At 50.6% G+C, this 9582-nt stretch overlaps 1 pseudogene; it reads left to right on the forward strand.

The window, feature by feature from the left end:
• The first annotated feature begins 1017 nt into the window (after positions 1–1017).
• Positions 1018–8914, forward strand: LOC124229017 (pepsin A-like; annotated as a pseudogene).
• The last annotated feature ends 668 nt before the right edge of the window (positions 8915–9582 follow it).

Genomic DNA, 9582 nt, shown 5'->3' on the forward strand with positions numbered 1-9582 from the left:
GCTCCCAGGACTTAGCAGACTTTTTCAGGACCATCAGCTCCTCCACGGAAGAGTTGAGATCAACCCAATGATGAGAGTGTAGATCAAACACAAAGCCTCAAGGAAGAGAAAAAGACAGAGGAGAGGATGGAGGCACCAGAAGATGTAAAAATATGGGGCAAGGATCTAGATTTGGGGCACAAAGATGTTTTAGTGGGTGAGGATGAAATGCAAATGTGCTTGGTACTAACCACCACTGGTCCTGAACTTGATCCACAGTGCCCACCCCTCCATGCTCACCCAGAGCACTGGGGGAAATTGGGAGCTTTTATAAAATCTGTGTCTCCTGATGCTGGAAAAACCTGGGACGGCCCAGGGAATCCATTTCAGAACAAGAACTGCAGGTGAGCCGGCTACCTCCTGGTGACGTCCCTCCCACATCTCCCCCTCTTCCACAATTCCTCAATAAGTTGCCACTGGACTGCACAGACCGAATAAATCCTACAAAGTGGAGAATCCATTGGGTTAGAAGACGACCCACAAATTCACTTTGGGTTAGCAACTAAAGGAACATGGTCCATCGCTAAGCGGGGAGCTGCTCTCCAGGAACCCCAGCATCTGTCCAACCAGGACAAATTGAGATGACACTGAGCTCATTTGACATCTGTTCAGTGTTAAGTGCATGTTAGACCAATTTTGTCAAAACATTCAGCTTGTCAAGTTTTCATGCAGCCCTTTTCATTATTTGAGAAATAAGCCACCTTTCCATGGCTCGTTCTCTATGCAGGTGCATCCTAATCGTGGGATGTGGTTACAGTGGAAAGCTGCCCAAATGGACACTTCTCAGAACATGGCGCAGGGGTGGGGACTATCATATCAGGAAACTTTCTGTTTGGGGTTAGGATAATGGGTGACGTTTGGAGGCTGATAAGGCAGGTTCCCGAGAACTTGTGCTGCATATAAGGAGCAGCTCCTGCCTCTGCTATACGCCTTCCACCCGTCTTCCCTTCTCTGGAGACTTGGGACCCAGGAAGAACCATGAAGTGGCTGCTGCTGCTCAGCTTGGTGGTGCTCTCTGAGTGCCTTATGTACAAGTCAGTCTGGGGGATACGTGGCAGGAGGAACAGCTTCTGAGGGGTGGTTCCCTTCACTGCTTGTCACACTGTCTTCTTTTCCTCTCTTTTTTTCTTTTTTGCTTGCTCCTTCATACACCTCCTGGCTGTCTTCCATCAACCTGAGTCTCCTTTCTTGTCTCTCTCTCTGTCCTTTTATGGAGGCAGCAGTGCAGATGGGATTAACATCCCAGGCCTTCAAGTCCGTGCTGGATTTGGTTCCCAGCTCCATCAGTGGGCAGAATGCCCTTAGGTGCCCACTGAACATCTTTGCATTTGTGTATAAAAATGGGAGCATCTCCCTTCTTGACTTCCTTCCTTCTTCCTCTCTTGGATCAGCTTCCTTTATCTTCCGGGCCTTCCACAGCACCCCATGAGCAGGCTCCTTCCCCAATTACACTTCCTCCTCCAAACCAACCCATTTGCAAATGCTCTGCCACAGGGTTCCACTTGTCAAAAAGAAGTCCTTGAGGCAGAACCTGCGTGAGAATGGCCTGCTGGAGGACTTCCTCAAGCAGCATCCCCGCAACCCAGCCAGCAAGTACTTCCCCAAGGAGGCCGCCACCTTGGCAGACACAGAGGGCCTGGAGAACTACATGGATGTGAGTGCAGGGCAGGTGGTGTGGGGGTGCAGCTCCTAGGACTTGGCTCAGAGGAGAGAGGAGGTGTCAGAGGTTGTGGAAGCTGGACCAGGCTCTAAGCCCTGAGGAAGTAACCCAAGGGTCTGCTCCCTGGATCTCAGAGGCCAGGAAAGACAGGAAAACTCACAGTCAGAGATGTTGGTCTCATTCCTTTGTTCATTCATTTATTCATTCATTCAGTGTTTATGTGAGCAGAGCACCTCCTTATGTGCCCAGTAATATGCTGGGACCAGGAAAAGCAGCAAGGAACAAAACCAGGCACAGCCCCTGCCCTCATGGGGCTCACAGTCTAGTAGGGAGAGACAATCATCACTGAGCCTCATCATCAATGAAAAGTACAGACAGACCAAGGGCTATGCAGTGAAGGTGACAATGCGAGAGGGTGGCAGCTGGTGGGCAGGAACACTTCCCCAGGGCAAAGAAGGAGAAGCGGGGGTTGGAGAGGACAGGCGAGAGTCCCAGAGAGCAGAATGACTTGTGCCAGACCCTGGGACAGCAGGGAGCAGAGTGCGTTTGAGGAAAGGAGGCCAGCATTCAGGGACAGCAGAGAGGGAGGGAGGGAGGTGCAGAGTGAGGACTCGGGGTCCGTGGATGGAACCAGACCAGAGTTTCTGACGAGAGTCTGCATCCTCATTGCCACTGAATCATCTTAATCATAGGGGTGACATAATTGGTGTGGAGCTTCAGGAAGATGACTCACTGTTCTATTTGGGGCCCAATGGCCAACCCATGCCCTTCAGTAGAGATTATGTCTCCCCTGTGAATGGCATAGGGCCAAAGGTAGGAAGCAATGTTGCCTGTTGTTAAGAGCTTAACCTTGAAATCTGCCAGATCTGATGCAAATCTAGGTTCTAATGGTTCCAAGCCACATGACCTTGGGCAAGTCATTTAAATTCTCTGATCAAGCCTCAGTTTACTCCTCTGTCAAACAGAACCACGAATTTTACCACCAGAGGGTTGTTGTGAGTAATTAACATAGTAGCATTTTTTTGGAGGCTTAGCACAAGGCATGACTGGGTAAAAGCTTGGTAAAGCCAGCCCATTTATTCACTTAACAAATGTTTATGAAGCATCTACTACGTGCCAGAGGCTCTGAGCTAGGAGCTGAGGAAACAGTGATGAAGCAGCAAAGTTCCTGGAGCTTTTGTTATAGAAGAGAAGGCAAGTAGGAGACAAATAGCTAAATATCCAAGATAATGTCACATAATGACAAGAGCTGAAAAGAAAAATTATTTAAGTAGAGTAATGGGAAGAAGACAAACGGGGGAAAGGCAAATTTAGCTGAAGTGGTCATGGAGGGCCTCTTTGAGGAGGTGATGTGTGACTAGAGCTCTGAATGTTTGAAGAGGAGGAGCAGGCCAACGAAAGATCCAGATGAGACATTTTCCTAGCACAGGAATAGCAAATGCAAGTCCCTAGGATGGGAACGAGCTTGTCATCATCAAAGAAGAGCCAGCCCAGCATGGCTAGAACTGCTGGTGAGGGAGACAGGGCTGCCGCTAAGAATAAAAATCCTGACAATGCCCTTCCTCAAAAACTGCTATACACACCTCGATTTAGGAACAAGATATCTCCAGGGGTTTCCATCTTTAGGTGACTTCTTTACCTCCCAATCGACAATTTACTGAATGAGAATTTAATCATTGACTCTGCTAGGTGCTATACGGTTCCATCTTGTCCTCTGAGATGGTGTGTTCTCTAGGATGGGACGACTAAGACATTCGAGAGGAGAGCTGAAAGGGGCAGCAGATTCTTATTAGGTGTTGATGGTGCTTAGAAGAGACAGTCAGAGGGAAACAGGGATGGAATCAGGGAAGACGTCAAGAAGGAGAGGAGGCGAGGCGGGGCCTTGAAGGATGGCTGCATTGGACAGGGAGAGAAAGGCAAGGAGAGCAGTGAGGGTGGGGAGCTGAGGAGAAGCCCCAGGAGGCCCTGCTCCCTGGGGGGTCCCAGGATGGGGAGTGACCTGTGCTGTCCCCACCCCGCAGGAGGAGTAATTCGGCACCATCAGCATTGGAACTCCCGCTCAGGAGTTCACCGTCATCTTTGACACCGACTCCTCCAACCTGTGGGTGCCCTCGACCTACTGCTCCAGTCTTGCCTGCTGTGAGTGCCTGGCCCTGCCCGGGACCCCAGCGCCCACTGACCTGGGAGCCCTGAATGCTCAGGGGCTTCAAACAGGTCCAATTTCAAGCCTGCTGGAGTCCCTCAGGGATTCTCTCAGCAGGCATTTCCTGAGCACCCATGTGTCCAGCAAGGGCTTAGGAGCCCTGGGGATAGAGGATGAATCACACATGGTCCCTTCCTCCAGGGGTTCAGTCCAATGGCAGAGAGCAGCTCTCCTGAACAACCACAGCCAAGGGGAGTAAGGGGGGACCAAAGGGAGACGGGGCTAAAGGGGTAAGAGATGGCCAATTGAGACAAGAGCCTGACATGAGAAAGTGACTCAAAGCATGACTGAGCTGAGCCATGATCTCACTTTAAAGAAAGAGTCATTGGTTTGCTGAGGAAACGTGTTTATAATCGAGAGTCATGGACAGCATTTCAAGTTCCTTCCTCTTCTAGCATTTTAACATGACTTTTGATTCAGAGGAGCCCCTGGAATCCTCCCCTTCATAACCTGAACTGTAACATTGTAGGGCTGTGACCGTGACAGTGTAGCTGTGTGGTGGGCTGTTCACAGTGCGCTGTGAAGGGGCTCATTGCCATGGGCAGCTGTGGGCCTGCTCTACTCAGTGTTTGCCTGGGGTCCTTAGGAGGATGGTGGGGTTGACTGGGGACCTTCCTTTGAGAAGATGGTCCCACTTGGTCCAACCAGGCAAGAATGGAACCTGGGGATGCTTGGGCTGCAACGTCTGGGGAAAAGGGCACCTTTCTCCTCCAAAGCCCCACCCAGAACCAAGGCAGCCCACCCCAGAAAGACATCACTGGCCACATTTCTCTCTTGGATTTGGAGGTTAACGATGTCATTTCTTGCCCTCCCAGCCGGCCACAACCACTTCAACCCTGAGGATTCCTCCACCTACGAGGCCACTAGTGAGTCGATATCCATCACCTATGGCACCGGCAGCATGACAGGCGTCCTCAGATACAACACTGTCAGGATGAGCACCTGCTGGCTCACCACCTCCTCCTGCCCAGCCCCAGGGCCAGCTTCTGGGGACCATGGGGGCCACAGTGCACCCCCAGAATCAGCCTATCCAAGCAATACGGGTCTCACTGACGCCAAAGTAACCTGATTTGAGGAGGGGGATGCAGAAGTGGCAGAGACATCACAACATTTCTAGGGGGGACAGTAGTGGGTAAGGGGGTGAGATGCCTGGAGCCATAAGGCAACCTCAGCCCCACCCAAGCTGAGTGCTATGGAATCTGGGGGAGACGAAGGAAAAGGCTCCATTCTCCTTTAGTACCTGCTCCTCTTTCTCTTCCGTCCACCTGCAGCCCCCGTCCAGTTCAAACATGTAAAAAGCACCCTCCAAATTCCAGTGTGCCACAGGCGTCAAGGGCTCTGATTTGCCTGGGGTCTGCTTTGCATCCAATCATCTGAAACAGGAACACATAGACCCCATCTGTTCTGCAGCAAATTCTCACACCAAGTCGCAGACTGTGGCCATCTGGAGATCAGCTAAAATGGTCACTTCCAGCAGACTAACAAGCGTTCCCAGAGACCGTCGCTCTCCCCTCCTTCCAGCCTGAGGCCCCAGAAACCGAGTCCTACATGAGATGAACCAGGGATGCTCTGGGCCTGGGGCTGGTGCCCTGCAGGGCTCACTCAACACAAGCTGGCTGTGAACATCTCGGCTCCCTGACTCGGGTCGGAGGCATCGAGGACACCAACCAGATCTTCAGCCTGAGCGAGTCGGAGCCCAGCTCCTTCCTGTACTACGCTCCCTTTGACGGCATCCTGGGTCTCGCCTACCCCAGCATCTCCAGCTCTGGGGCCACTCCCGTCTTTGACAACATATGGGACCAGGGTCTGATTTCCCAAGACCTCTTCTCCGTCTACCTGAGCTCGTAAGTCGGGCAGGGAGGTCACGGTCACCTGGCCCAGCAGAGGGCTGTATGGCGCTGGGTGCGGTAGAGAGGGTCTCAGCCAGCAAGGGACCCGAAAGGTCCGTGTCTGAGGCTGAGAGGTGTAGCTTTGTAGAGAATGGGGCCAAATCTCTCTCTGATGAACTGTCTTCATTCATCTCATTTACCAGCAAGAGGCTTTGTCACCCTGACTTACACAACTCAAATGTCATTAGTCATTTGCTCTCCAGCCCAAGTCCCCTCAAATTGGCCCCCAAGAGACCACCATTTAAAAAGAGTCCATTAAAAACAGGGGCTGGAATTCCATAGCGATGATAAGAAGATTTGAAGGGGACTTATATCTTAAACGATGAAACTTTTAAAAGATGAACGCAAGTTTCTCTCATTAGTTAACAAAATCCAGGTTCCTGTTGTGACTATGAGTTAATTCTAGGACTGAATAAAGTAAGTGTTGGTTTTGCCTGAGTCGAGGTTTATGCAGGAATATCTGAGGGTGTCATCAGTTTTCCTGAGACTCTCCACTTTCCTCTGACTCTCTCATTCTACTCTTTTGAAGCCATTTGTCATCGTTGATGTTTTTCTTCAATTGTTAGTTCTTCAGCTATAGTCTCAGTGTGTTGCGTTGTCTTGTCAGATATTTACAGGAAGGTTGATGTGGGGTCAGATGAGTGATGATGTTTGTATCTGCAGCCAGTTTTTTGGTGATTAAATTCTCATCATCATCCACATTTGCTTCTCTATCTAACCTGAAACTGTGGAGATTCACAAAATGGATTATTTTATTAACAAAGAAGAAATTTATAACAAGCGTAATTTATAACAAGAGGCCCTTTTATCCTCTTAGTCACTTAATATTCAAGTTGGCTCCTAAACATCCTCTGCCTTTACGGGACTTAGAGATTTCATGGGGCCATCTTATCTCTCAACTAGATCAAGGTTTCTCAATCTCAGCGCTATGGACATATGGGCACATAATTCCTTGTTGTTCGGGGCTGTCCTATGCATTGTAGGATCTTTAGCAGCCTGCCTGGACTCTACGTACTAGACACCAGTGGCACTTCCTACTCCCACCCAAACATTACAACCAAAACTGTCCCCAGACATTGGCAAATGTCCCCTGGAGGCAAAAGTGCTCTTGGCTGAGAATCAGGCATCTATACTATCAAGGCCTTAAGACCAAATGCAGTCACATATTCACATCTCTTGAAGTCTGCACAGCAACGAGAGTGAGGATGTGCTGGAATCACAACTCGAACCAGAAAGGCCTGGGTTCTCATCTTGGTCCTGGCACTCCCTGGCTGTGTGACATTGGGCATGTCACCTCATTTCTATGAACCTAAGATTCCTCCCTGTAAAGTGGAAATAATAATAATAGGGACCACTGGATGGGAATTGACGTGAGGATTAAAAGAAACCCTGTCCGTCACACTCAGCACGGCTCCTGGCACTGGCAAGAGCCCAACCAAGGGTAGCTCTTAGGATGCACACAGCGGATGTTCAGATGAAAGAATGAATTCCTGTCTTTTCTCCCCACTTTCAACAGCGATGACGAGAGTGGCAGCATGGTGATATTCAGTGGCATCGATTCCTCTTACTATTCTGGAAGCCTGCACTGGGTGCCTGTTTCTGAAGATGCTTACTGGCAGATCACCGTGGACAGGTGAGATGACATTGCCATGGATGGGCACTAGCCTGATAGACCTCAGATCTCACTTCTCTATGGACTAATAGTTAAGTGAGCTTTCCAGAATCCCTATGGAACAGCCAGTCAGTGAAACGTACCCCAGGAGGAGAAGGTAGAAGTTGGGCAAGCCAGAGAGGTGCTGAGAAAGGCCCCTCCTTGGAGGAGAAGAGCTGTCTGGGACCCCAGATGCTCTGCAATGATTAGGAAGCCACTTTCCTTTGCTCACGGAAACAGGACACCAGCATCCCTGAGGAGAGCTGGAGGACCCACAAGTCCTCATGACTTGGCATTTACGGAACTTATGAACCAGCACATGCCCCTCCCACTCTAGGAAAAATGTCGCATTCAGTCTATGGATAGGGCAAATGGCTGAGAAGTTGTTTCAGGTGGTTCTTTCTCAACTTCACCTTCTGGGCTACCCCTCCTCCATGCAGCCTCATTCCCCTGCTGTTCCTCCCCCGACTGACCTGCTAGGGTGACTCCAGGTTTTCCCAGGAGTGAGCAATTTCCTTGGACTCAAGACTTTGAGTTCTAAAACCAGGACAGTCCTGGGCAAACAGGGACACTAGGTCCCCTTACGTCTGCCCCAGTCATGCTAAAAGCTCATCAGTTCCTCCCACTCCCGCCCCTGCTCCTCTCATCTCCATCCCTCCTTGCATGCCTTCCCTTCTGCCTGGGACATTCTCCTCCAGCTCTTCACCTCCTTGGCCACCTCAGGCTGTCTGCTTCCCTGAGAGGGCCTCCCTGGTTGCTCCCCACCACCACCTGGATTGTGTTTCTGTTCCCCTGTCCAGTATCCTGTTCATGCGGCTCTTCCTCTGTCATAACTTATCTTTCCAGCTAGACTTTGAGCTCCCTGAAGCCAAAAACTGTGTAGCTGCCTCATTTGGCATTTAGTCTTCCAGGGGTAGCACAGAGTAGTCACTCAGTGAAGATGTGTTGAGTAAATGAAAGCAGGAATGAATGAGGGCGTGAAGGAGAGAAGCTGAAATTTTATCTATTGGCCAAGGGATGGGGAGGAGGGACATTCACATGGTTCCCCACTGGGGAGATGTACCCCCTGGGGGCTCAGGGGACCCTTATTTGCATCTTGCTTTCAGCATCACCATGAATGGGGAGTCCATCACTTGCAGCGGGGGCTGCCAGGCCCTTGTTGACACCGGCACCTCTCTGCTGGCTGGCCCACCCTCTGCCATTGACAATATCCAGAGCTACATTGGAGCCAGCGAGGACTACTCCAGCGAGGTAGGCAGGACTTGGCTGCCCCATTGTTGACTGAGGTGGGGGGACAGCCATGCAGAAGGAAGGCAATCCCTTCCAACCCTCGCTCTTTCCAGGGGGTGATCAGCTGCTCATCCATCGACAGCCTGCCCGACATCGTCTTCACTATCAATGGTGTTGAGTTCCCTCTGAGTCCCAGTGCCTACATCCTAGAGGTAAGGGGGCTCCGTGTCTCCCACCTATAAGTGCCTCCATAGAATGTGGCCACACACTCCCCCTTGGCAGTGGGGAAAGTGCAGTTCTACGAGCTGGAGCTGACTTCTGCCCTGGACAGCCATCGAAGAAAAAGAATACATTCAAATTAAATGTGTGAATGAGAATTTCATTGCAGCATCCTCAAGGGGAGAAGGGCGGCAAACACTGATGGCATGAAAAGAGGATTTCTAGTTGGACCCCTGTGTCCACGCTCTGGGTCTCAATTACTAGCCCATTGATTCTGAGCCAGGTGCAACCTCCTTCAGCCTCAGTTTCCTCATCTGAGAGCCACAGCTTCCCCACGCTCAGAGTGTGGTTAGGGTACTCACATGGTATTAACCACATCAACACTGCAAACATTTGGGCAAATGGCAATCCCAACTTCCATGGGGTCAGGGCTTATGACGCCCCCACTGTCTCTACCAAGTGACACATCTTTTGTCAAATGAGCCACAGGCCAACTCCTTCCTTCTATGATAACTCCAGGTAGAAAACTCATTTTGCCAAGTGGGTCCATGTTATTCAGCAAGTGGTACTGATGCCAAGCCACGACCCAATGAAGCTGATTAATTAGTAGGAGGTCACGTCTGACTAACGCTGGGTGTATGTACAGCTCCCCAGGAGATTCTAATGTGCAGCCAAGGTTGTGGGCCAGTGA

This window comes from Equus quagga, chromosome 17 (genome assembly GCF_021613505.1).
Source record: "Equus quagga isolate Etosha38 chromosome 17, UCLA_HA_Equagga_1.0, whole genome shotgun sequence".
Classification (NCBI taxonomy): domain Eukaryota; kingdom Metazoa; phylum Chordata; class Mammalia; order Perissodactyla; family Equidae; genus Equus; species Equus quagga.